This window comes from Thamnophis sirtalis, unplaced genomic scaffold, assembly GCF_051295495.1.
Source record: "Thamnophis sirtalis isolate CommonGarterSnake01/CBP01778 unplaced genomic scaffold, rThaSir2_p1.2 scaffold_2, whole genome shotgun sequence".
NCBI classification, from domain to species: domain Eukaryota; kingdom Metazoa; phylum Chordata; class Lepidosauria; order Squamata; family Natricidae; genus Thamnophis; species Thamnophis sirtalis.
In genome coordinates this window covers 8,259,251-8,286,842 of record NW_028261382.1, presented here as the reverse complement: position 1 = coordinate 8,286,842, position 27,592 = coordinate 8,259,251, and the positions used below count along the sequence as shown (strand labels likewise).

The 27,592-nt window shown below is 45.2% G+C and overlaps 1 long non-coding RNA gene across 1 annotated transcript in view; it reads right to left on the bottom strand.

The window, feature by feature from the left end:
- Nucleotides 1–27,592, bottom strand: part of LOC148048451 (uncharacterized) — a 161,601-nt gene that overhangs the window by 18,029 nt on the left and 115,980 nt on the right. Inside the window, exon 2 of the long non-coding RNA XR_015695334.1 lies at nt 20,127–20,190. This is a non-coding gene — a long non-coding RNA (uncharacterized LOC148048451). The remainder of the gene's footprint in view (nt 1–20,126; nt 20,191–27,592) is intronic.

Sequence of the window (27,592 nt, the reverse complement as noted above, 5' to 3'; positions counted from 1 at the left end):
CGGGGCCATGCCGCTGGGTGACGCTTGTGAATGGCCCGGCGCCCCTGTGAGTTTCCCCTCCCTCTGTGTCAGTTTGCCGCGCAGCGCGCACCGCACCATCCCCCCTCCTCACGTTCTAATGTAATGCAGGGCTGTCTTACGATTCCCCTTCCTCCCCCTCCTGCCGCTCTGCAATGATGCCCCACCTCCTCCTTGTTATGGCAAGCAGCCACATAGCGATGTCCCACCTCCTCTGGTACAGTGATCCAATGATAGGAATCACTGTGCCGTGTGTCATAGGAGGCGGGACATCGCTCCCGCGGCTGCACGGGTCATCATTACCGGTAGCTGCTGCATTTCCCACCCTAGACTTATACTCGAGTCAATAACTTTTCCAGTTTTTTGTGGTAAAATTAGGTGCCTCGGCTTATATTCGGGTTGGCCTATACTCGAGTATATACGGTAGGTTATTCTGAAATTGCGGATGGCCCAAATTGGGAATTTCTTTGCTTTTTCTTGAAGACGCTTAGCTTCTCATCCAAGAAGCGAAATGTTTTCTTGACAACTTGAGAAGCAAAACGTCTTCGAGAAGAGAAACAAAGGAAGTCCAATTGCCTTTGGAACAATCTTGGCCTGGATAACTGAGAAGCTCCACAGATGCTAATTGGAAGCTTCCCAATTAAGCGGTAAGCAATAAAAACAATGGAATGTGGTGAGGTACAAAACTTATTTAGCAATTGCAATAAGAAAAAAAAAACATCCAATTTTAACTTCTTTAACGTTACGGCCCCATTTCCCCCCCCCTCTGTTTATTCCCATTTGCTAACTCTTCGGGGATCTAATCATATCCCAATCAATTACAGAATTATTTTTCCCCTGAGGATAATCAGAACCGAGGTTCATACTCAGTTCTCCAGCTAGGAACATGTTTTTGTGTGTAAGGTTTCACCATAGTGCATATCAAATGTTATTTCTACTCAAAATTCTCTGGCAGCTCATAAGTGGTTAGAAAGCCTCTGGTTTTTTTTTTTTTTATTATTATCATTAAATTAATATGGATTTTTACATGTCATTAGCCTTCCAGAGTTACTTTTCTAAAATGGATCTTGGTTGTAGATTTTGTTAGTTAATTTGTATTAGTTTTATGTTTCTACTTGCTTATTATTGCATTGCATTATTGTAGTTTTTTAAATTTTTGGTAGAGCCATGCAGTTGGGACGAGTGGCTATATAAATATATTATATAAAGAGTGCAGAGAAAAGCAATCAAGATGATTAGGGGACTGGAGGCTAAAGCATATGAAATATGGTTGCAGGAACTGGGTGTGTCTAGTTTAATGAAAAGAAGGACTAGGGGAGACATGATAGCAGTCTTCCAATATCTCAGGGGTTGCCACAAAGAAGAGGGAGTCAAGCTATTCTCCAAAGCACCTGAGAGTAGAACAAGAAGCAATGGGTGGAAACTAATCAAGGAGAGAAGCAACAGAGAGAAATTTCCCGATAGTTAGAATTAATCAGTGGAACAACTTGCCTCCAGAAGTTATGAATGCTCCAACACTGGAAGTCTTTAAGAAGATGTTGGATAGCCATTTGTCTGAAGTGGTGTAGGGTTTCCTGCCTAGGCAGGGGGTTGGACTAGAAGACCTCCAAGGTCCCTTCCAACTCTGTTATTCTATTCTAAATCAAAAAAGAATCCCCCCCTCCAAATAGACGTATAAATAATCACTGGTATTCATTGTGCCATGAAGAATAATTAATGAATTGAAATAATTAATGCTATTAATTGATAAATTAATGAATCAATATACTCCCCCCCCCATTCCACCTTTTAAGGTGCTACACAGATCAGAATTATTAGTTCAGAAAAATAAGTCTCAACGGTAAACTGTATTTCCCATCACCTTTTTTTTTTTTGCTGGCATTTCTTCTTTTTTACCTTCAAAAATTAATTTGGAACTGTGAAGATATCGTGCTAGGTGTTAAGAAACCCAAAGAAAAAGCTGCCTGCAGAATCTATTTGGAGTAACACATTTCATGCCAATGTTCATTTGTGCTGGTTTTGAAAGGTCTGTGCAAGAGGACTGGCTTCGATCAAGGGCAGGTTCATGATTCTTCACTGCTTTGACAGCCTCTACATTCATCCCAGATGTTCGAAATATTCCAGCTGCTTCTCAAAGTGAGTGTGTAGCCGATGGAAGTGGAACAAAACCTCACAGTCTTCTAGAGACATTATTCAAAAGACATCTCACTTTGGTGCTCGGTGGCGACGGGTGTCTGTTTTATGAGCATTGGTAAATAGTAGTAGCAATAGTAGCATTACTATTAGTTTACTACTAGTAGTAAAAACTGGTAATAGTAGTTGTGAAGCCAAGGGCTGTATGATGTGAACATAGAACATAGAGTATCAGAGATGGAAGGGACCTTGGAGGGCTTCTAGTCCAAGCTCAAGCAGAAGACCCTATACCAGTGATGGCTGAACCTTTTCGGCACCGAGTACTGAAAAGGGAGTGGGCGCACATCAGTGGTGGGATTCAGCCAGTTCGCACCTATTCGGGAGAACCAGTTGGTACCTTTCTAAGTAGTTCAGAGAACCGGTTGTTGGAAGAAATCACTTCAGGCACGCATGCCATAGGTTCATCATCACAGCCCTATACCATTTCAGACAAATGGATATCAAGTCTTGTCTTAAAAACTTCCAGTGTTGGAGAATTCGCAACTTCTGGAGGAAAGTTATTCCACTGATTTAATTGTTCTCACTGTTAGGAAATTCCTCCTCAGTTCTAGTTTGCTTCTCTCCTTGATTAGTTTCCACCCATTGCTTCTTGTCCTGCCCTCAGGTGCTTTGGAGAATAGCTTGACTCCCTCTTCTTTATGGCAGCCCCTGAGATACTGGAAGGAGGGAAGGTGGGAAGGAAGGAAGGTGGGAGGAAGGAGAGAAGGAAGGAAGGTGGGGAGGAAGGAAGCATAGAAGAAAGGGAGGGAGGGAGGAAGCAAGGAGAGAAGGAGGGAAGGAAGGAGAGGAGAAGGGAAGGAAGGAGAGAAGGAAGGGAGGAGGGAGAAGGAAGAAAGGAAGGAAGGTGGGAAGGAAGGAAGCATAGAAGAAAGGGAGGGAGGGAGGAAGCAAGGAGAGAAGGAGGGAAGGAAGGAGAGGAGAAGGGAAGGAAGGAGAGAAGGAAGGGAGGAGAGAGAAGGAAGGTGGGAAGGAAGGAAGCATAGAAGAAAGGGAGGGAGGGAGGAAGCAAGGAGAGAGAGGAGGAAGGAAGGAGAGGAGAAGGGAAGGAAAGAGAGAAGGAAGGAGGGAGAGAGAGAAGGAAGAAAGGTGGGAAGGAAGGAAGCATAGAAGAAAGGGAGGGAGGGAGGAAGCAAGGAGAGAAGGAGGGAAGGAAGGAGAGGAGAAGGGAAGGAAGGAGAGAAGGAAGGGAGGAGGGAGAAGGAAGAAAGGAAGGAAGGTGGGAAGGAAGGAAGCATAGAAGAAAGGGAGGGAGGGAGGAAGCAAGGAGAGAAGGAGGGAAGGAAGGAGAGGAGAAGGGAAGGAAGGAGAGAAGGAAGGGAGGAGAGAAGGAAGGATCTCTCCTTGATTACTTTCCACTCAATGCTTCTTGTTCTACCCTCAGGTGCTTTGGAGAATAGCTCGACTCCCTCTTCTTTATGGCAGCCCCTGAGATGCTGCAAGGAAGGAAGGTGGGAAGGAAGGAAAGAAGGAAGGAAGGAGAGAAGGAAGGTGGGAAGGAAGGTGGGAAGGAAGGAAGCATAGAAGAAAGGGAGGGAGGAAGCAAGGAGAGAAGGAGAGAAGGAAGGAAGGAGAGGAGAAGGGAAGGAAGGAGAGAAGGAAGGGAGGAGAGAAGGAAGGGTCTCTCCTTGATTACTTTCCACCCGATGCTTCTTGTCCTGCCCTCAGATGCTTTGGAGAATAGCTCGACTCCCTCTTTCTTTGGGAGCACCCCTGGGATATCGGAACGCTGCTATCGTGTCACCCCCCTAGTCCTTCTTTTTTTCGAGACTGTCTAGTCTAATAAAAATGCGGACTGTCTTACATTCCCGCTGCAACCAGATTTTATTGCTATTGTGCAATTCCTTAATGCTGGAAGTGACCCAGTATGGAACAATAATATCTCAGTACCGTTCAGGATGTTCAAAACTGCGAGTTGCACATTTTCCAATTCTCTGTTTTGGCTTTGAAAGTTCAGGCTTTTTTCCACGAACATTTTATTTTATGGAGCATTTTGGTGGGCGGTGTTGTTGTGGGGTTTTTTTGGGTTAACCTCTTACCCCTTATTCTTACAACTTGAACAAAATCTTCATCCATCTGCATCCGAGGATTCTAGGTCATCTGTGGCCAGCTTTCCTGGGCCAGCTCCCAAGTGCTTTAAAATTGATCAGGAAACGTACGATCACAGAAACAGTTGCCAATTAATGGGCCACTTTTTTAAAAAAATTATCTCTCTTTGTAAGTGTCACAATCAGCACGCCACACTAGAGCATAGCTGGAAAGAACTACCGTATATACTCGAGTATAGGCCGACCCGAATATAAGCCGAGGCACCTAATTTTACCACAAAAAAACTGGAAAAGTTATTGACTCGAGTATAAGCCTAGGGTGGGAAATGCAGCAGCTACCGGTAAATTTCAAAAATAAAAATAGATACCAATAATGTTTTTGAATATTTATTTCAAAGAAAAACAGTAAACTAGCGGTGTATTCAATGAAATACTTCACTCACCTCATGATGCTGATGTCCCGCTGTGATGATGATGTCCCGCCTCCTATGACACACGGCACAGTGATTCCTATCATTGGATCACTGTACCAGAGGAGGTGGGACATCGCTATGTGGCTGCTTGCCATAACAAGGAGGAGGTGGGACATCGTTGCAGAGCGGCAGGAGGGGGAGGAAGGGGAATCGTAAGACAGCCCTGCATTACATTAGAACATGAGGAGGGGGGATGGTGCGGTGCGCGCTGCGCGGCAAACTGACACAGAGGGAGGGGAAACTCACAGGGGCACCGGGCCATTCACGAGTGTCACCCAGCGGCATGGCCCCGCCCCTTTTTCTCCTCCATTTCGGGCAAATTTTTCACTGACTCGAGTATAAGCCGAGGCGGCTTTTTTCAGCCCAAAAAGTGGGCTGAAAAACTAGGCTTATACTTGAGTATATACAGTACGTTTCTTTCAAAGTTCGACAGAAGTAAATATGTACACTTATTGGCTTTTAGTAAAGTTATAGAGATGATCCAGTCATCCCTAGTCTTTTCTGGCCTTTAATTTGGACTGACACCGGAGTCTGCCACAGGACCATTTCATGCCTGTGGCAAAGGGAAAAGAATATTTGTACCTCGGGGTTGAGCTGTGGGCAACTCCCTTCTAGCACTGATGATGTTACCTAGTTGGTTCATGAAATGTCTGCAAGAAAACAACCAAGCTCAGAGAGTATCAAGAGCCCCACAGTCCTCCTCCTCCACACTGCAAGCCCATCTCCCTTCTAGCACTGATGATGTTACCTAGTCGGATCATGAAATGTCTGTTCTGACCTAGGCTTCCCCAGCAGAATGAAGCCGAGTCCTCGTCCCGATAAACCCCTTTTATTTAATTGACAGTGAATTCCTCTCCAGCAAAGTCTTTCCTCTCCCACAGTTTTTCAAGATAGTTCACAATTACCGACCCTTATCAGGCTTGGAGAGTGGCCAAGCCGAGATCTTTCAGACGCTGCAATGCTTGGCAAGAATGCAGGAATGAACTAATTGTCCCCTGCAAACTCCACTCCCCTTTCGCTCCTCTTTTATTTCCTCTGGGAGGGGCCATTCATCGTCCATCTGTGGCCTTCCTCCCAAGTTGACCCCTGTTCTTTAGCTGTTAGCAATAGCAATAGCAGTTAGACTTATATACCGCTTCATAGGGCTTTCAGCCGTCTCTAAGCGGTTTACAGAGTCAGCATATCGCCCCCCACAGTCTGGGTCCTCATTTCACCCACCTCGGAAGGATGGAAGGCTGAGTCAACCTTGAGCCGGTGAGATTAGAACCGCTGAACTGCAGATAACAGTCAGCTAGATAACAGTCAGCTGAAGTGGCCTGCAGTACTGCACCCTAACCACTGCACCACCTCGGCTCCTGTTCCCTTCGTCTGGCAATTCTGCGCATGTGCACACTGGGAACAGGCTCCAGCTGTTCTTCTGCCTCACTGATGTCTGACTCTGAAGGCAGCTGATGACTGGCATACGGCCCTGGCCCCCTCTCTGCCTCCGACACAGAGCCCTCGTCAGAGCCTTCCCCAGACTCCAGGACTGGCCCATGTTCCTCCCCAACCTCCTCACTGTCCGAATCTACTGCCAGCTCTGCTGGCTGCTAGAAGGCCACAACAATGTCTTCAAGGAAACAACAAAACTCAGAGACCACCAAAGTCCCCATAAAGAATGCCACTTGCCTGCCCTAACAGCCCCTGACCATATGAAAATCGTGTAATGTGAGGTTCCTGGATGGCTCCTCTGAACTTGGGACAAATGACAGGTCACCTCCCTCCCTTTCAGTGGGTTTCAAGACTGCAAAATCTTGTTGCTTCTCGCGTATGCCGCTCAGCTTTGTGTTTGGACTTGAAAACGCCTCTTAACTATACATTTTTCCAATCATCTACTTTATCTTAATCATGCCTTTTGTGGAACTAAGAAAGGGGGGCAGGGGGGAGAGAAAAATGAGTAAATGACACCATTTCTCCCCCTGCGCCTTGAATTATTCCTTGTCAGGAGAAAGTCTGGTTCCTCAGCCAGAACTAATTTAAATCAATCTGTCATTAGACATGATAAATAAAACTTACTGGGGTGGGGGAGGGGGGAAGGAAGGGCGGGGACGGGGTAAAAATACACAACGGGAGCTTAGAAAAGTTCGCCGTTCTCCCTTAAGACTTCCTGAAGAGTCACATCTAATTGCCGAAAGCCAAATTTCAAAGGTTTCATTGGAAGGCGGCCCCCAAGACAGTTGCTGGCAAAAAAAAAGGGGGAACCATCTGAATTATCTCTCCTGCCCCCATTCCAAGATTCCAGTGCAAGGCTTAGTCTATGTGAATAAAGGGAGCAGAAGCGAGCCAAATTTTATGCTTAAACGGTAATACCTTGGAAACAGGGCAATAATTATAGAATCGGTTGAAGCCTGCACAGTGGTGGGTTTCACATCGAGTAAACTCGCAGGTGTTCTCTCTATTCCAACTCACGTGATTGAGTTCACTTTAGCAGCTCCAGCTCGGCATGAGGCTGTGGATTTTTTTTTTTGCCCGGGGGTGGGGTGGGGGGAGGGACGAACCATACAGCTGCAACACATTTTGGCAAGATGGTGCCGGCGAGGATGACAAAACACAAACAGTTCTGGGAACTTTGGAGCAAAAGATGCCATTTCCTTCGCCGTTCCGTGTCCTTGTTAGAGTTGGATGACTTCTCTTTGTTGACAGGTTAAAAGAATGTGCTGGCTTGATAAAAAAAAAAAAACAGCTTCTGGAAATCGAATGTTTGCACACTCTGCTGTAACCTTGAGTTGGGCCAATCATGGTATTGACTCAAATGGATGTTGTGTCGCTTCAAGTTATACTTAGGGGCTCTTAAGTGCAATTCCGTTTAACGTGGGTTAAAAACTATGCATTCCTGGGATGGTTATTCTTAAGAGTTGAAACTGCACATCCACTGGGCACCTCAATGTATTATACTTACACGTCCTGTGTTTACATTTCACTGAATAAACCATAGTTGCCTCCATTTGTACAGCACACTAGGCTAATGCCAGACCACACCAGGGTTTAATGTTGCCTATGAGTTAGGGATCTGTCTTGCTGTTTTTCCAAATGTGCCAAAAGATAATCTGCCTATTTAACAAATTTATGGGCTGCTTCTTACAAAAACATTGGCTTATCCAGTTCCAGCTACTGCTTTCCATTGTTTTCATCTGCCTTTAGGGATGCCATGTGCTTCTCTTCCTTTGGCTACATGGCAATGCAACGTCCTTGCCTTTGGTTTGTGATTTCTGGCTGGAACAACATATGTGATTCGTTCAGAAGAAAAAAGTCACCAAAATTACCCTTCCTTGAAAAATAGTTCTTAAGGGTAAAGCAGCTGAAGAGTGGGGTGGGGTGGGGTGAGGAGAGGAGAGACAGAAGGAAGAGGAGGGGAGGGAGAGGAGAGGAAGGAAGGGGTAGATGAAGGAGAGAAAAGGAGAGGAGAGGAAAGGAGCGGACAGGAAGAAGGAGAGGAGAGGAAGAAGGAGAGGGGAGGAGAAGAGGAAGAGGGGAGGAAGAAGGAGAGGAAAGGAGAGGGGAGGGGAGGAAGGAGAGGAAAGGAGAGGAGAGGAAGAAGGAGAGGAAGAAGGAGAGGAAAGGAGAGGAGAGGAAGGAGAGGAAGAAGGAGAGGAAAGGAGAGGAGAGGAAGAAGGAGAGCAGGGAAGAAGGAGAAGGGAGGGGAAGAAGAGGGGAGGAAGAAGGAGAGGAAATGAGAGGGGAGGGGAGGAAGAAGGAGAGGAAAGGAGAGGAGAGGAAGAAGGAGAGGAGAGGAAGAAGGAGAGGGGAGGGGAAGAAGAGGGGAGGAAGAAGGAGAGGAAATAAGAGGGGCTGAAGAAGGAGAGGAGAGGAAGATGGAGAATGGGAAAGAAGGAGAGGAGAGGAAGAAGGAAAGCGGGGAAGAAGATGAGAGAGTGGGGAGGAAGGAGAGGGGAGGAAGAAGGAGAAGAAAGGAAAGGAAAGAAGAGAGGAGGGGGAGGGGAGGAGAGGAGAGAAGAGGACACTCATCAGTTTTCTTCCCCAGAGAGATCACAGACCTGCAAAAATGTTCCTAGGATAATCTATGTGTATACATGTAAAAATAAAAATAATTACTTTATGGAAATCTATGCAGGAGATGAAGTATATGGCCATATGACTGGTATGCCAGTTGTCCTCTGTTCAAATAGTGGCGGGGTTGGGTAATGGCTGTAAAACTGCCAAGAGTTTTGAATTCTGGAGGCACAGAAATTAAATCAATATTGGTTTTTTTGGGGTGGGTGGGTGGGAAAAAGCATGCAATTCGACCAACTTTTCTTTCTTTTTGCCCAAACCGAATGAATCAAAAATATTTGCCATATTTTGGTTGGGGAAGTAGGGAGGAAGGAAGGAAGGAAGGAAGGAAGGAAGGAAGGAAGGAAGGAAGGAAGGAAGGAAGGAAGGAAGGAAGTCTTACTAGAGTTGCTTTGCTTAGAAATTAGCCAACTGAACAATTCAACACTTTTCACATCTTCGAATACTGAATTTTAAACTAGAGGAAACATTTTTCAACTTTTGCGAATTATTATTATATTCTGGCATCCTGAGTCCAGTAAATGAATTTATTTTATACCCCAGATGCTCCGGCATGTTTCAAGACTTCATTTCAGACAGAGATCAAGCAACTTTTAGCCTTTGAGCCTGACCTTACGCTAAACCACCCATACTGAATTAATGAGGGGAAAATAGATTTCCATTAGCAAGGAAATCAAATTTTGCCTGAACATAAGCAAAACCTAACTTCGACTCCTCCCCATTTCTCTAGGAAGCTTGAAAAAGATCTTGTTTTAATCCCTGCCTCTCATTTCATTCCTCCTAAACTGTCAAACCACCTTTCACCGTAAGAAAAAAAAAATTGAAACAGCAGACAAGGATTACCATTTTGAAAGTCGAGATGAACAAAATAAGGGCATTCCTCCCCCCCCCCAATCGAGATTTGAAAGGGAAAAGAAAAAATAAAGGAAAATCACCTTGAGGGAAAACATAAGTATTTTCTTGGGTGCAAAAAAAAAGCTAAAGCTAAAGAGGAGGGGTAACTTAAGTTTTTTTTAGTCTGTTCCTTCACCAGAACTTTTGATTTCACGTGGGCAGAATACTTTGGAGGACTTCTAGTCCAAACCCCTGCTCAAGCAGGAGATCCTACACCACTTCAGACAAATGGTTATCCAACTTCTTCTTAAAAACCTCCAGTGTTGGAGCATTCACAACTTCTGGAGGCAAGTCGTTCCACTAGTTAATTGTTCTAACTGTCAGGAAATTTCTCCTTAGTTCTAAGTTGCTTCTCTCCTTGATTAGTTTCCACCCATTGCTTCTTGTCCTGCCCTCAGGTGTTTTGACTCCCTCTTCTTTGGGGCAGCCCCTGAGATATTGGAAGGCTGTTATCAGGTCACTCCTACTGATATTTCTACTGGCGAGGCTGATTCAGTAGAGACTTTCAACGTTTCTAGCTTCCATCATATCTCAAGACTTAAAATGGACACCTAACACCAAAAACGTCATCGAAAAAGCACAACAAAGAATGTTTTTTTCTGTGCCAACTCAGAGAGCTCAAACTGCCCAAACTGCTGATTCAGTTCTACAGAGGAATTGTTGAGTCTGTCATCTGCACCTCCATAACTGTCTGGTTTGGCTCTGGAACCCAACAAGACAGACACAAGACTTCAATGGATAATCAGAACTGCAGAAAAAACATTTGCTACCAACCTGCCTTCCATCGAGGACTTATATATTGCACAAGTCAAAAAAAGGGATGTGAAAATAACTACAAACCTCTCACATCCTGGACATAAATTGTTTCAACTCCTACTGTCAAAACGACACTATAGGGCAGTGCACAACAGAACAACTAGATACACGGACAGTTTTTCCGTGAATGCCATTACTCTGCTAAACAACTAATTCCCACAACACTGTCAAACTATTATTATTCTTTTCCTTCCTAGTACCTATCTCTTCCCACTTATGACTATAGCCATGTTGCTTGTATCTTTAAAATTGATATTGTTTTGTTTCCTAGTACAATTTGATGGCTTATTAGTAACCTATGATTATCACTAAGTGTTGTATCTTATGATTCTTGATGAATGTATTCAATTTTTTTAATGTACACTGAGAGCATCTGCACCAAAGACACATTCCCTGTGTGTCCCATCACACTTGGCTAATAAAGAATTCTATTCTATTCTATTCTATTCCATTCCATTCCATTCCATTCTATTCCACTCCATTCCGTTCTGCATTTCTATCCTATTCTATTCACTGAGAGCATTTGCACCAAAGACACATTCCCTGTGTGTCCCATCACACTTGGCCAATAAAGAATTCTATTCTATTCTATTCTATTCTATTCTATTCTATTCCATTCCATTCCACTCCATTCCGTTCTGCATTTCTATCCTATTCTACTCACTGAGAGCATTTGCACCAAAGAGACGTTCCCCGTGTGTCCGATCACACTTGGCCAATAAAGAATTCTATTCTATTCTATTCTATTCTATTCTATTCTATTCTATTCCATTCCATTCCATTCTGCATTTCTATCCTATTCTATTCACTGAGAGCATTTGCACCAAAGAAACATTTCCTGTGTGTCCCATCACACTTGGCCAATAAAGAATTCTATTCTATTCTATTCTATTCTATTCTATTCTATTCCATTCTATTCTATTCCACTCCATTCCGTTCTGCATTTCTATCCTATTCTACTCACTGAGAGCATTTGCACCAAAGACACATTCCCTGTGTGTCCCATCACACTTGGCCAATAAAGAATTCTATTCTATTCTATTCTATTCTATTCTATTCTATTCTATTCTATTCCATTCCATTCCATTCTGCATTTCTATCCTATTCTACTCACTGAGAGCATTTGCACCAAAGACACATTCCCTGTGTGTCCCATCACACTTGGCCAATAAAGAATCCTATTCTATTCTATTCTATTCTATTCTATTCCATTCCACTCCACTCCGTTCTGCATTTCTATCCTATTCTACCCACTGAGAGCATTTGCACCAAAGAGACGTTCCCCGTGTGTCCGATCACACTTGGCCAATAAAGAATTCTATTCTATTCTATATACCGGATTTTCATCTGAAACCAATTTTCCCACAGTCGTTCTCGGTAGAAATAGTCTTATGTTCAATTTCACATTAACAGAATAGGAGGATATTCAAATGTTCATAGACACTAATTCTTAGGTTGCAAAATCCATTAAGCTTTTTGTTAATGCCTTTTAATAGCGAAGTAAGGAAATAGGTGCATTTTTGGAAGAAAAAAAAGCATGGTTCAGTGGCTTATGTAATTTAATTTATTACGTGCATGCCAGTTCATTGCCTGTCAATAGGCTTACCTGAGAAGGTAGCAGGGAGGAAGAGAAATTAAGACATACTAAGAAAGCAGCTTAGCTAATGATTGAGCTCAACATCCGATTAAGCTGCAGTTTACTTAAATCTAGGCTTACTGAATAAATGGCATTATGTAGACATACCAGTGGTGGGTTGCAGGCAGTATGCCCCGATACGGGCATACCAGTGCCTGCCCGGAGCAGTGGGTACCGTTCCGGTATGGTGCTCTGGAGGACCCACCCTCCCGCCTGTGCTCCTTACCTGTATTTGAGCTCTTTGGCGCTTCCGCACATGTGCATGGAGCACACAGCGTCTGCGCGATGCTCCGCCAAGAAGCTTGAGCATTGCAGAGGCATCGCAACAGGTAAGGGCGCATGTGCACACTGCGTGCATTCATGTGGTGGACTCCGGGACCCATTGCAACTATATACCGGTTGCAACGGCATCCGGAACCCACCACTGACTCATACATGCAACATGCTAAGCCATCAATCACAATTACAGATCATAATGGTCAAAGACAATAAAGAACTCTTCATAGGGGTGCCTTAGTATACTCTGAGATTGGTTGTTTTTTGCAGAGGTACACATCCATCCATCCATCCATCCATCCTTCCATCCGTCTGTCCATCCGTCCGTCCGTCCTTCTCTCTCTCCATCCATATCTATTCATCCGTCTGTTCCCCCACTCTCGCCCATATCAATCTGTCTGTTTATCCATTTAGCCATTCATCTGTCCCTTTCTTCCCATCTATATGCATCCATCCATCCATCCATCCATCCATCTATCCATCCATCCATCCATCCATCTATCTATTGTATCTATTTATCTATCTATCTGTCTGTCTGTCTGTCCGTCCGTCCGTCCATCCATCTATCATCTATATCTATCTATCTATCTATCTATCTATCTATCTATCTATCTATCTATCTATCTATCTATCTATCATCTATCTATCTACTGTATCCATCTATCCATCTATCATCTATCCATCCATCCATCCATCCATCCATCCATCCATCTATCTATCTATCCCTCTCTTCCATCCATATCTCCATGTCTGTCTGTCTGTCTGTCTGTCTGTCTGTCTGTCTGTCTGTCTATCTATCTATCTATCGTATCCATCCATCCATCCATCCATCCATCCATCCATCCATCCATCTATCTATCTATCCCTCTCTTCCATCCATATCTCCATATCTGTCTGTCTGTCTATCTATCTATGTATCTATCTATCTACCTACCTACCTACCTACCTACCTACCTACCTACCTACCTACCTATCTCTCTCTTCCATCCATATCTCCATGTCTGTCTGTCTGTCTGTCTGTCTGTCTGTCTGTCTGTCTGTCTGTCTATCTATCTATCTATCTATCTATCTATCTATCTATCTATCTATCTATCTATCTATCTATCTATCTATCTATCTACCAGCCAGCTAGCCAGGATTTCATGATAACAAAGCCTTGTGAGTTTTCTCACCATCCTCTTTTAAAAAGAACCTCTAGGGCACAGCCCCAAATGTTGGCATCAGAGGAGGATTAGCATTCCTGGTGTTAACTTTCACAAGTGGGCAAATATTAGAAACTCGCCAGATAAAAAGCGAGGGGGTTTCGACCCATTTCCCTCCCCTCCCTTGCTCGCAGGTGGCATAAAAATAGACTCCCTTTTGTTTCCATAATGGATTTTACAAAGCAATCGAGGTGGGCTGGCAGCTCTGCAATCTGACAAAACAAATATTTCTTTTCACTGAAAAGTACATATGAGTTTTCTCTCCTATCACCCACAAAAATCTCCCAGAGCTTCTCAGAACCCAGCACACGTCCACTCCTCTTTGCAACTCATTTCCCCCTCTTTTTGTGACAACTGAGGCAATAATTCACAGCTCACTGGGTCTCCTAAATAACCCCCTTTATATTAACATGGTTGACATTCCCCCATGCCCAGCAGGGATCAACTGCACTGGCAGACGCCCATGAGGGATTCTTAAGACTTTGGAGGCTTAAACTTAACCATCCCCGATGTCTGTCTGTCTGTCTTGTCTTTTTCCGTGTGGAAACGTATGCGTTCACGTCGCTACCGTCTCAAAATAGAAAATGGAAGAGCTGCATAACGTTGTCATTTTGCAATTTCCAAGTATTTTTCCCCTCCCCTTTCCCTGGCACTCATTCAGACTCCTTACACAAGTGTTTTCAACATCTCAGATGCCCTTCTGGGAAACTGGTCCTCTCCCTTCCCCTCCCCTCCCTCTACACTGGAGTCACATGAGCTCCTTCAGGATTCCTTTGTAGAAACTTTTTAAGAAAAGTAGACTCGCTCGGCCGTACGCAGTTCGCTTGATGTACAGAGATCTGGGAAAGCCCACTGTTGGCAATCCAACATTGCACCACCACGAGAGCTTTCTTAGAGGCTGTTGGAAGAAATGTCCTTCTGAGTTCAGTTCCAAGTGGGGGAAAAGACACTGGAAACATGGGAGTCTGCTTGGAAAGATGGTTTAATGGTGGACAGGACCACGTGGCTTGAGGTCCTGGGGGAAAAAGTGATCACATGCTTAAGAGGTTGGGAGAAGAAGAAGAAGAAGAAGAAGAAGAAGAAGAAGAAGAAGAAGAAGAAGAAGAAGAAGAAGAAGAAGAAGAAGAAAAGGAGGAGGAGGAGGAGGAGGAGGAGGAAGGAGGAGGAGGAGGAGGAGGAGGAGGAGGGAGGAGGAGGAGGAGAAGGAGAAGGAGAAGGAGAATATATAGCAATAGCAGTAGACTTATATACCGCTTCATAGGCCTTTCAGGCCTCTCTAAGCGGTTTACAGAGAGTCAGCATATTGCCCCCAACAATCTGGGTCCTCATTTTACCCACCTCGGAAGGATGGAAGGCTGAGTCAACCCTGAGCCGGTGAGATTTGAACCGCTGACCTGCTGATCTAGCAGTAGCCTGCAGTGCTGCTTTTAACCACTGCGCCACCTTGGCTTCAGGAGGGAGAAGAAGAAGAAGAAGAAGAAGAAGAAGAAGAAGAAGAAGAAGAAGAAGAAGAAGAAGAAGAAGAAGAAGAAGAAGAAGAAGAAGAAGAGAGAAGAGAGAAGAAGAGAGAAGAGAGAAGAAGAGAGAAGAAGAGAGAAGAAGAGGCTTGCTGGGGGTCTTTATACTCTGTTCGGCCCCACCTCTCTGTTTCCTGTTCCTGTGTAAGAAATGTATCCTGATTGGTTGTCAGACTCCCATGGGGACATTCAGGGGCAATTCTCTAGGGCAGTGGTCCCCAACCTTTTTATCGCCGCGGACCAGTCAGCCTTTGATAATTTTACCGTGGCCCGCTGAGGGCGCGCAGGGATGGGGGGGTGTTGTTCGCGCGCGCTCAGCGGGCCACCAGCCAGTGCTGAGCGAGGCGTTTTCTGTAGAGCCGCAGGGAGACTGGGGAGACGTCTGCAGGGTCGCAGGTACACGTCAGCCTTGGGCCACACGTGTGTACCTGCGCGGGGCTCTCTTCCCTGGAGCCTTTGCGCACGGCCCAGGAGCTTTTGCGCACGGCCCAGGACCCTTTGCGCTGCAGTGATCATGTCCCCCGGCCGCTGCAGCGATCATGTCCCCCGTAACTTACAACTTTAGTTCTGAGAGCAATCCTCTTAATGTTTTCAGCAAAATTTACATTAAAACTGTGTTCATAATTTCAATTTCCTACTGATTTCACCAGATTTCTTTTAAATCGTTTGCATTTTTTTCCTATTATTGCAAAAATATTCCTACAATGTCCAACCTAATAAATATAAAGAATACCAGGAAAAATGTCAATGTAAAATTTTATTGAATATTAACTAGGTTGCTTCTTTTAAGCTATTTTAATGTTTTAAAAAGTAAAATCTGATTTGACAAAATTCTCAAGAGTAGTACATGAAAATTTGGCATAAACCTGCGTTATTCTTAGGTGAACATTCTGAGTAAGTTCTAAATAGCCGAATTTCTCTATTTCCTTTTGAGCCTGTATCCGCAAGACTCCATGCAACACATTCAAGGAACTCATATCCCTCCATGAAGTATGGAGCATTCCCAGAGTTTACAGAATACGCATCTTGACACCATATTTGACTCTTCACAAGGAGTAGAATACACAGCTATAAAACGGGAAGAAGCAGACTCGGTCGGGGGGCGGCAACGGGCACTTCACCAGGCGGGTTGAAGGAGCCGCAGTCGGCTTAGCATTCGGGGCTGGGTGGGGGGCCTGGCGCACCGAAGCCTTCGCCTCTCGGAAGGGTCAGCGAACTGCCTGGCGACACGGGAGGTCGGCCGCCTGCCCCCTCCCCTCCATGGGAAGCACGAGGCTCCACGTCCTTTCAGCCCGAGCGGCCGCCAGGCCAAGTGCGCGCCTTCGCTTCGGCGACAAAATGGCAGCCCTGGAGAGCTACTGTGGTGCCAGGCTGGGCGAAGGGAGCCGCCGCCGGCGGGCGGGTGCCCTCCCCTCCCTCCCGCAGCAGAGCCTCCCTCGGCCTCTCGGAACAGCGAAGCTCCCCAAGTTCCCCCGAAACGGCCGCGCTGCGCCCCTCCCCCCCACAACCTTAGTTTCTCCTTGGGAGGAAAATGCAGCGCGGCCGCCTCCTCCTGCCCCCCCTCGTCATTCCATGGGGCAGGCGGGCCGGGCGAGTCCGCGGACCAAGTTTCGCCTCCCAGGCAGCCTCCGCCAGCAGCATCCCAAGTTCGGGCCGAGGCCGCTGCCGCCGCCCCCTCCCTCCTGGGGCGAGCAGAGCAAGAGGGCAGGGTGGGGGGAGATCAGGCCTCCCCTCGCCCCCCCAGCCCCGCACATCTGGGGTGGCGGGGGGGGCAGAGAAAGGGCGTGTTCATGAGGACTACAAAGTTGCAAATATGGCCCCCGGCCGCTGCGCGGCCCGGTGCCAGGTACTCCACGGCCCGGCACCGGTCCGCGGACCGGGGGTTGGGGACCACTGCTCTAGGGCAGGGATCGGCAATCTTAAACACTCAATGAGCCTTAAAGGTCCTAACCGGAAGCTCTCCGTTCAGTTCTGAAGCTGACTGGAAGTCCGGTTCCCCCACTATAGAGTCTACTCCTAGTGTGGCGTCTTCCCCCCTCCCCCCCCCATCGATCAGAAGTCCACTTCCCCCACCATAGAGTCTCCTCCTAATGCGGCATCCTTTTTCCACTACCGGTTCTAACCGAAAGCCCTATCAATTGTGGAGCCGACTAGCGACAGGGAGCCGCAGCAGAGGGATGAAAGAGCCACATGCAGCTCCAGAGCCACACATTGCTGACCCCTGCTCTAGAGTGTGTTTTGAGTCCAGGTTTGGTTGAGTTCTCAGATGCCATGTGTTTAGTTAAGGGCTAATATTATCATGCCTTAATCCCGTCACTCTGGAGCTGAAGGGGAGGGGTCTTTGTTATGTAAATAGACTGGACCAAGCCTTTTTTTTTATGGCCCACAACAAAGGCCGGGGCTATTAAGAGTGAGTCTGTTCCCTGCCTAAAAACATGTTTCTCCATTTCTAATTCAGGAAAATATAATATTCTGCCTTTTCAATATTTCCCAGGATATTTCATTTCTCTAGGAGAGAGGTGGGTGCTAACTTGCTATAAGGCCTGCCCCTTTAAAAGGAAGTTGGAAGTGACCACAGAAAGACTTATTTCATGCCCCAAAATGGAAGGACACTTCGATTCCAGCTGCAGAAGAATGGCTGGAGAAGTTGATGCAGTTGGCTGAAATGGCCAAACTGACCACTTTTGATTAAAGAAAAAAACAGAAGTCCTTTTGTTTCCACACGTAATTTTGAACTGTCACTAAATCCAGTTGAGGACTACCTGCACTTTGTGAAATATTACATGGTTATGACCAGTTTAACCTTCTTGCCAAAGAATTTACCATACAGTTGCAGGTTTTGGATGTAATGAAATAATGTATTACTACAGATAGTATTTTAACTTTCCTCATTGTAAAAAAAAAAAAAAAGAAAAAAATCAATAATTAGTATTTTTTTTTTTTTAAAGGGACCACCTCCAGGAATGCGAATAGATACTAATTGCTCAAGTTACTAGTCATCCATGAAGCATATGCTGTGTGTAACCCAAATAGTCCAGAAATGACTTCTGCCGTTGTAAATCTTTCACGGCTACAATTATGTGTGAGGACCGGTAAGGAAAAAAAATATATTAAAAGAGCCCATTCAACGGCTGGAGTCAGGTAGGTTTACCAAAGTGAAATTGCAAAATTAAATTTAGATGAACTTAATTAAAAGAAAGGGGGGGGGGATATCCAATTTAATGCCGACATCCATCACAGCCTCATTGAAATCCTTTCTGGTCGCAAGGAAATAAATTAAGGCATGGATTCCAAAGCCAGAGAAAGGACGGACTGAAGTGTGAATGGATGGAGAAGGGGGAATCATTTATCCAGGTGGAATTTTCTGAGCCTTCAAATGGAAATGTTCACCCATCTATCATTACTGAAGTCAACAGATTTAACAGAGTGGGAAGGGACCTTGTAGGTCATCCAGTCCAACCCCCGGGGCTCAAGCAGGAGACCTTACACTAGTCCGGTCTCTTCTTGAAAGCCTCCAATGATGAAGCTCCCACAACTTCTGTTCCATTGGATGATTGCTTTCACTCTGAGCAAATTCCTCCTTATTTCTTTCTTTGTTAGGTTTCCATCCATGATTCCTTGTCTGGCCTTCAGATGCTTTGGAATATAGCTTGGTCCCCTCCTCTCTGTGGCAGCCCCTCAAATATTGGAAGACTGCTATCCTGTCTCCCTTGGTCCTTCTCTTCACTAGACTAGCCATGCCCAGTTCTTGCAACCGTTCATCGTATGTTTTAGCCTCCAGTCCCCTAATCATCCTGGTTGCTCTTCTCTGCACTTTTTCTACAGTCTCAACATCTTTTTAAAAAAAACTGTGCCTCTTGAAAGACCAAGTCCTCTTAACCCTTTGCAGATCTCAAATACCACTCGATAAAGCCCCAGTGAGACCATATCTAGGTATGCATCCAGTTTTGGTTACCACACTATAAAAAAAGTTGTTTTATAGTTTATAGGGTGGTATAGTCTAGTGAAGAGAAGGACCAGGGGAGACGTGATAGCAGTCTTCCAATATTTGAGAGTTAGGGTTAGGGTTTTATTCTGCCACAGAGAGGAGAAGGGGTCAAGCTATTTTCCAAAGCAGCCGAAGGACAGACAAGGAATAATGGATGGAAACTGACCAAGGAGAGATTCAACCTGGAAATAAGGAGAAACTTTCTGACAGTGGGAACAATCAACCGATGGAACAGAAGTTGCCTTTGGAAGTTGTGGAAGCTTCATCACTGGAGGCTTTCCAGAAGAGGCTGGACTGCCATCTGTCAAAAATGGTGTAAGGTCTCCTGCTTGGGTGAGGGGTTGGACTGGATAACCTACAAGGTCCCTTCCAACTCTGTAAATCTGTTAAATAGCCCAGAATCTAACATTTCTCTGTTGGAACTCAGATTTTCTTAGCTTCTCTTTCTGAATTGAAAAGATGGAGATAATAAAACCGACCACATTGGCAGATGTGTCTGTTGCAGAGGCTGCTCTGAACACTTTCAGAAGACAATATAAATTCTAATTATTGTTTGCATTTCTTTATTATCTTTTTATCCTTCCTGTTCTCCAAGGAACTCCATGGTGCATGCACGCCTCCCATACCAGGTTACTCCAGGAATTCTAAAATCAGGGAAGGATAAAAATGGTCAGAAATGGTGTAGGGTCTTCTGCTTGAGCGGGGGGTTGGACTAGATGACCTGCAAGATCCCTTCTCACTCTGTTAATCTGTTAAATCTGTTAATCTCCTGCGAATCACCTGATGCCTCCCTGGGAGATTCCCACATGTTGATATCTAAATTATGATGCTTATAGTTTGACATGTTTAGGAGATATTAAAGATTGACAGACACCAGCTTCTTTTCCCGAGAAGAAACGGTGGTTTTTTTTTAATTTCTCCTTGTCTAAACAACCTGATGATTGGCAGGAAGGAAACGTTTTGGCATCCACCAAACAACCCGAGAATACTTAATATTGCAAATATTTGCAGGCCTTACCACGATATTCAACGTTTGGTGGTGGAGGTCTCAAACAAGTTGTCTTCAGCTCAAATGGGAGAACCTGTCAACGAAAGGCAAAAAAAAGAAGATTTAAATGTATGTGTTTGGATGTGTGCGATATTTTAAAACCTCCACTTGTTAAATAGCCATAGGAACAAGAATACAGGAGGTCCTCGCCTTAAGACCCCAATTGAGCCCAACATTTCTGTCGATAAGCAAGACAGTTCTTAAGGGAGGGGCTTTGCCCCATTTTACAACTTTTCTTGCCACTGTCGTTAAGTGAGTCACCGCAGTTATTAAATAAGCAAAGCATCTGTTAAGTGAATCTGGCTTCCCGTCGACTTTGCTTGTCGGAAGGTCGCAAAAGAGAATCATGTGACCCTGGGACTCTGCTGTTCTGACTGAGAGCATGAAGCAAACTCCTGGTCCTGACAAAAAACCCTTTTATTAATTGACTGTGAATTCTGCGCATTCACATCCAGCAAAGTCTTTCGAGGGAGGATTTACCATCACAGACCTTATCTGGCTTGGAGAGCTGCCAGGCCGATATCTGCAAAACTTGGCAAGGAGTCTCAGAGAGTCACGAACCAATTAAGTGAACTGATTGTCTCCTGCAAACTCCACTCCCCTTTCGCTCCTCTTTTATTGCCTCTGGGAGGGGCCATTCACCATCCACCTGTGGCCTTACTCCCAAGTCGACCCCTGTTCTTTAGCTGTTCCCTTCGTCTGGCAACTCTGCACATGTGCAGACTGGGAACAGGCTCCAGCTGTTCTTCTGCCCCACTGATGTCTGACTCCGAAGGCAGCTGATAACTGTCAGACGGCCCTGGCCCCCTCTCTGCCTCCAACACAGAGCCCTCACCAGAGCCTTCCCCAGACTCCAGGACTGGCCCATGTTCCTCCCCAATCTCCTCACTGTCTGAATCTGCTGCCAGTTCCACTGGCCACTGGCAGGCCACAACAACCGTCATAAATAGGAATTAGTTGGCAAAATCTGAATTTTGGTCACGTGGCTTTGCAGACGGTGGAACACTTGTTAAGTGTGAAAAACAATGACGTCGCTTTTTCGGTGGCGTAACTTCGGACTAACTACCTGGAGATAAATCACCATGGCAAAGTTAATGATGGAAATGGCTAAATTAGGAATGGACTTTTCAGTCTTTCCCCATCTTAACTATGGATTTGCCCACAGCCCTGATTGAATAGAAGCTTTGAATTTTCATGAATACAATTTCAACCATCCAACTAAGCAGGAACAACAGATCACGGCATGGTTAGTTTTAATAAAGAGCATTAAAAAAAAAATTTAAAGGTCAGTGCAGGGAGTGAAGATTAGATGACCAATCTTAGATTAATTATATATATATATATACTACCAGTTATTTAATTAAATTTTCTTTAAGAGGTTGCCTGGTTCTGGGAGAGGAGAATAATTTCTTCCAGCGGAAGCTTTTTTTTTCTCAAGCTAAAAAAATTACTTGGCACCTTTTACAAAAATTGAAAATCATAACGCAGGCTGGATTCGGCCTCGCAATCTCTCTACCCCAAAAAGCTTTGGATGGAACCCCAGAACTTGTCAACCCCCCCCCCCCCAACAACCTACAGCTGAATTTTTAATTTTTTTTTTAATGCGGCAGAAGGGGAAAGTGATTAAATAGGTGGGGATGATTGTGTTAACGGCACTTAATTAATGTAATTGCTTTTTAATTAAAAGTTAATCTAAATTACATGGAAGGAAATTTAGTTTTGGTCCAGGTCTTACTACTTTATCTTGACCTTGTCTGCTTTCTTGGAAAGGGAGCGAGGGAGCATCATTTAATAGTCATGCTTAGGGTGGGCTCAGGGGGGGGGGGGTGGGGGGGTGGGACCCACTGCTCTTAAGAAAACCAACTCTATACTATGCGGGATTCTTCTTTTCCCAAAACCTAACCATGACTGCCCCGGATACTTACAACATATGTTTAGCAACCATTCAGAGATACAAACAAAGCCCGTTCTTGATTAGAATAGAGCTGGAAGGGGCCTTAGAGGTCTTCTAGTCCAGCCCCCCGCCCAAGCAGGCGACCCTATATGAGGCTAAGCTTTTAGTCCTTGCATGCCGAAAGTGAATGCAGACACCCATAACGCAATGCACATACGACACCACCGCCCCGTATGCACCATGCCCTCTGCGCATGCACACACAACACATACCCCCCCGCTCTCCTGCCCCCCACGCATGCATGCGCCCTTGTGCCCCATTTTGGGCGTAGCAGGCCTCCCTGAAGCCTCCTGGGACCAAAAATGGGCAGCGGAGGCGGGGGAATCCTGCACTCCTCCTGCCCTTTGCACATGTGCATGCCTACCTCCACCACGCACAGGCACGCGTGTCTCCTGCATGCATGAATCACCCGGTCGGGCGGGAGGCACACCCACATGCGCGGTGGAGCTGAGCTGGGTGACGGCTTGCGTGCCCGCCCAGAGGGCTCCACGTGCCATTTGTGGCATACGTGCCATAGGTTTCGCAATCATGGTCCTCTACCACTTCAGACAAGTGACTGTCCAATCTCTTTTAAAAATAGCAGATTTTCATCCCATGATGAAGCACCCACAACTTCTGGAGGCAAGCAGTTCCACTGGTTAATTGTCCTCACTGTTAGGAGTTTTCTCCTTAATTACAGGCTGCTTCTCTCTTTGATTAGTCCATCCATTGTTTCTGGATGGAGAAACTTTCTTTCTCTTTCTCTTTCTTTTTCCTTCCTTCCTTCCTTCCTTCCTTCCTTCCTTCCTTCCTATTTTCCTTTCCTTTCTTTCTCCCTCCCTCTTCTCCTCTTCCTTTCTGTCTTCCTTTCTTTCTTTCTGTCCTCCCTTCCATCCATCCAATTTTTCTTTCCTTTCTTTGTCACTTCTCCCCCTCCTTTTCTTTCTTTTTCCTTCCTTTCCTTCCTTCCTTCCTTCCCTTCCTTCCTTCTTCTCAATTCTTTTGCATTCATGTAGCTGTTTGGGCTGTAGAAAAACTAGGGTCTTTTCATAAGAGGACAAGAAAAGAAAAAAGCAGTTTGGAAGAAGAGTAAAACAAAAATAGAAAGGAGAAAATTCTCTTCTATGGAAGAAAAAGGAGAAAAAGAGATAAAGGCTCTGCTTGTTCCAACATAAAAGGGACAGGCAACAACACGCTGCCAGTTTCTTTCTCTTTCTCTTTCTCTTTCTCTTTCTCTTTCTCTTTCTCTTTCTCTTTCTCTTTCCTTCCTTCCTTCCTTCCTATTTTCCTTTCCTTTCTTTCTCCCTCCCTCTTCTCTTTTTTCTGTCTTCCTTTATTTCTTTCCGTCCTCCCTTCCATCCATCCAATTTTTCTTTCCTTTCTTTGTCCCTTCTCCCCCTCCTTTTCTTTCTTTTTCCTTCCTTCCTTCCTTCCTTTCTTCCACCCTCCCTCTCCTTCCTTCCTTCCTTCCTTCCTTCCTTCCTTCCTTCCTTCCTTCCTTCCTTCCTTCTTCTCATTTCTTTTGCATTCATGTAGCTGTTTGGGCTGCAGAAAAACTAGGGTCTTTTCATAAGGGGACGAGAAAAGAAAAAAGCAGTTTGGAAGAAGAGTAAAACAAAAATAGAAAGGAGAAAATTCTCTTCTATGGAAAAAAAAGGAGAAAAAGAGATAAAGGCTCTGCTTGCTCCAACATAAAAGGGAGAGGCAAGAACACGCTGCCAGTTATGCTCCGTGAAGCCAGCGCCATCAAAGTGAATGGGAGCTATCCAGGAATGCTGCTGAGCTCTTGTGCAGCTCCCATTCACATCCGTGGAATTTTACATGCTCAGCAGAACTTTCTGGCACTTTTTTTCTTCCAAGAAAGAAAGAAAGGAGAAAGTGAGGAGCAGAGTGCTTTACAGTTCAATCCAAACCCATTAAACCGTACTAGAGAGTGGGAGTGGGAGTGGGAGAGGTTGCAGTGGAGTGTGGACTTCAGAATAAAAATCAGCATCAGATAGTAAAAGGAGGGAAGGGGGGGAATTGAAAAGAGAACATCCATTGGGGAAACTGGCAGAAGGAGCTGCACTTCAAAGTAAGAACAAGTCATTGTCAGGAATGTTGAGTTTTTATGCACAAAAGCACTGTCGTAAATGCAGCTGTTTTTTAACAAAGCACATCACTAATGTACTAATTCAGGACATCGTTTTCTGTCAACACAGTTCATCAAAGGAAACTAGCTAAATCCAATTTCACAGGAATCTTCCCAAAGTGGCAGATTCTGTCTGGGGAAGAAACAGATTAGGCTGAAAAGCATTCAGACCTCGCCCTCTTTGTGCTTACGCAACGAGTCCATGCGAATTCCCCGTTTGATGCCTCCTCCCAATTGTGCCAGTTGCTCTCCAGCAACATTTGACCGAGGGAGGAACTTGTCTTCAAAACAAATTGGGGTTTAAAGAAGTAGGGGGAATGATCAAGAAGAGAAAGCTGTTCGCATTTTAAAACAAACAAACAAACAAACAAACAAACAAACAAACAACGATCTCAGAAAGAACTCTTATGCCGTCCCAACCTGTAGGGGCCTTTCAGATTTTGAATCTTGTCTAAAACTCTTGAAAAGGATCTCTTCTGCAACTCTCAGTGTTAAGGTAAGCTCCCCGTTGGGAGAGCGAGTACGTTCAGCGAAGCATTGTGAGAGTTGTGCTGGAGAACACACAAACCAGCATACAGAGACACAGCAGTTTAAATAGGCTTTTACTTTCGTGGAAATAGAGGCATCAGAGTCCATCAAACAGTCCAAGTCATACACAGATAATTCAGTCAGTCATCAATGTCTTTCAGTAAGGGATAATGAAGTTTGCTAGCAGTTGCAAAACTTACAATAGCTTACGGCACCTTCAAACAGCCAGTGCTTCCAAAACACTCAGATCAGATCAGCCCAGCATCTAACGAACAGAGAGCTAACAGTTGTTCTGGCTCCCTCTTATGGCCAATTGGGGAAAACAGCAACCAATCACATTTTACGGTATGCTTTAAAGAAACAGGTACAACATTGTTACATGATTTATATATTGCCAACCCAACCGTTAGAATTATATTCCTAACATTCAGCATCTCAGAAAGCAACGGCTGTTGATATCGTTGCCTTAAGAGAACATGAAAACCACATCATTGCTCCGTTCTCCAAATCTGACATGAGAAGACTAGATCAAAAGCTGCACACGGAAGGGGAATTCTGCAATTCAAACAGTCTGGGGGAAGATAGGGAGGGAAGACACGAGTCATGTTTAATAATGCATTGCTCTTAACACGGTAAAATACGTTGTAGTCTAAAGCTTTTTAAATATTTACCCAAGAAGTGACATGAACAGGTAAGGAAGGATGTGAATCCCCATCAAAACTAATAAGAACAATCAGTTTCCAGTGAATAATGATTAAAAGACCCGGAAGAGAAGGGTGGGTCTCTCAGCTGGGTGGCCCATCACTAGAAAATTAATACTACAAGAGGAAATGGGGGCGAAGGGGAAATCTTTGATAGTTACAATGTTCATTTTAGGTCATAAGATTGAGGAATGATCTTGTTAATCCAGTAGGCATTGAGCATTTTGAGCAACCCCTGACCTTCTAGAGTAGAGATTAGCTCCGTTTTCCCCAATTGAGAATGTCCCAAAAAGACACTGGGCAGCCATTTGTCTGGATGGTATAAGGCCGTGAGGGCGGACATGTGGCACGCAGAGCCCTCTCTGTTTGGCATGCACACTGCCGAAAGCTGCTCTTCTGGGTTCTGGCACCAGGTGGTCTTTGTGGGCACCAGAGCATCAGAAAATGGCCAAAACCCACGTTGTTTTCCGGGCCGTTTTCCAGGCTGGTTTTTGGGCTGGTTTTGGCCTGGAAAACAGCCTGGAAAACGGCCTGAAAACACCCCAAAAATAGGCATGCATGCGGTAGGCACCTGGTCTTTGGGTTTCTGGTGCCGGCATGCCTGTGCGTCAGTGGTGGGATTTAAATACTTTAACAACCGATTCTCTGCCCTAATGATCAGCTGGGTGGGCGTGGCTCAGTAGTCATGTGACTGGGTGGGCGTGGGCAACTCAACGTCACTCGCGTCAATGGGCACTTCGCCTTAGCTGTTACAATGGAATAAGGGTTAACCGGAGAGGCAGTTTCTGTAAGCAGGACAATCAAGATGACGCTAGAAACAACACCAGAATGTCTCCTTCCTGCCTTCCTTACAGGATTAGCCCTGCAAAGTGGGGAAAAGCAAAATGAGATTTCTTCCAACAACCGGTTCTCCCAACTGCTTAGAAAGTTAATAACCAGTTCTCCCGAATAGGTGCGAACTGGCTGGATCCCACCACTGGTGTGCGTGCTGGAAGACCAGCTGGTGGGTGTGCACATGTGCACTGTCCAGCTGGTGTTTGGGTTTTCCGGCTCTCCATTGCACGCACATGCACGCATGTTCCGGTTCGGAAAGATTCACCATCACTGGTATAGGGTCTCTTGCTTGAGCTGGGCTAGAAGACCTCCGAAGTCCCCTTCCAACCTATTATTCTATGTTCTAAATGGATTGGGATAGTCGCCAGTCCGTTTTCAAACCCAACGTGACTGTTCTTATCAGTTTTGAAGGACTCGGATCCAAAAGAACATTCTAAGCATTCTGAAGAAGAACATTCTAAACCAGTGGTCTCCAACCTTGGCAACTTTAAGACTTGTGGACTTCAACTCCCAGAGTTCCTCAGCCAGCAAAGCTGGCTGAGGAACTCTGGGAGTTGAAGTCCACAAGTCTTAAAGTTGCCAAGGTTGGAGACCACTGTTATAAACCCACCTTCCTCAATTACAGTGTGAACACACACACACCATCATTCTCAGGCCTGTAAAAATACGGCATCCTTCACTTAATCCTCCAAGGAAAGATTGAAGGCAAAGGAGGTGCAGGCAGCAGAACATCATCATGGCTTCAAAACCTAAGGGATTGGTTTGGACAAAACTCAGCAGCACTTTTTCGTGCAGCTGTCGATAAAAATAAGGTTGCCAACGTGATCGCCAACGTCCGATGAAGGATATGACACAAGAAGAAGAAGAAGAATCATTATCAGCCAGAGCCAAGATGGCTGGGGAATTCTGGGGGGGTTGAAGTTCACATCTGTGGCAAATGCCCTGACTGGAGAGCACCTCCCACTTAATTCTCAGGAGCTCTCAGCATCTGGCAAACAAACTTAGTTGTGTGAACCAAAAGAGAGAGAGAGAGGGTCTTCCCTTTGTTTGAGAAATGTCCATTCTGGTCCCTCCCACGCTCTTCTTGTTTTGGCATCCAGCTAAGATCTACATCCTTTCCCAGGCACAGCGACACAGATCTCTGCTGACCTTTCCAAAACAGGTTAAAATGAAGCTCTTCTGGAACATCTTTTCAGTGACTTTAGATAGCACCCTACTAGCATTGTTTCCAGGCTAATGGTTGATGAGTTATTATGAAATATGAGTCTTAACTGTTTTAATTATCTTTGTACCACTCCATTCCGGATCC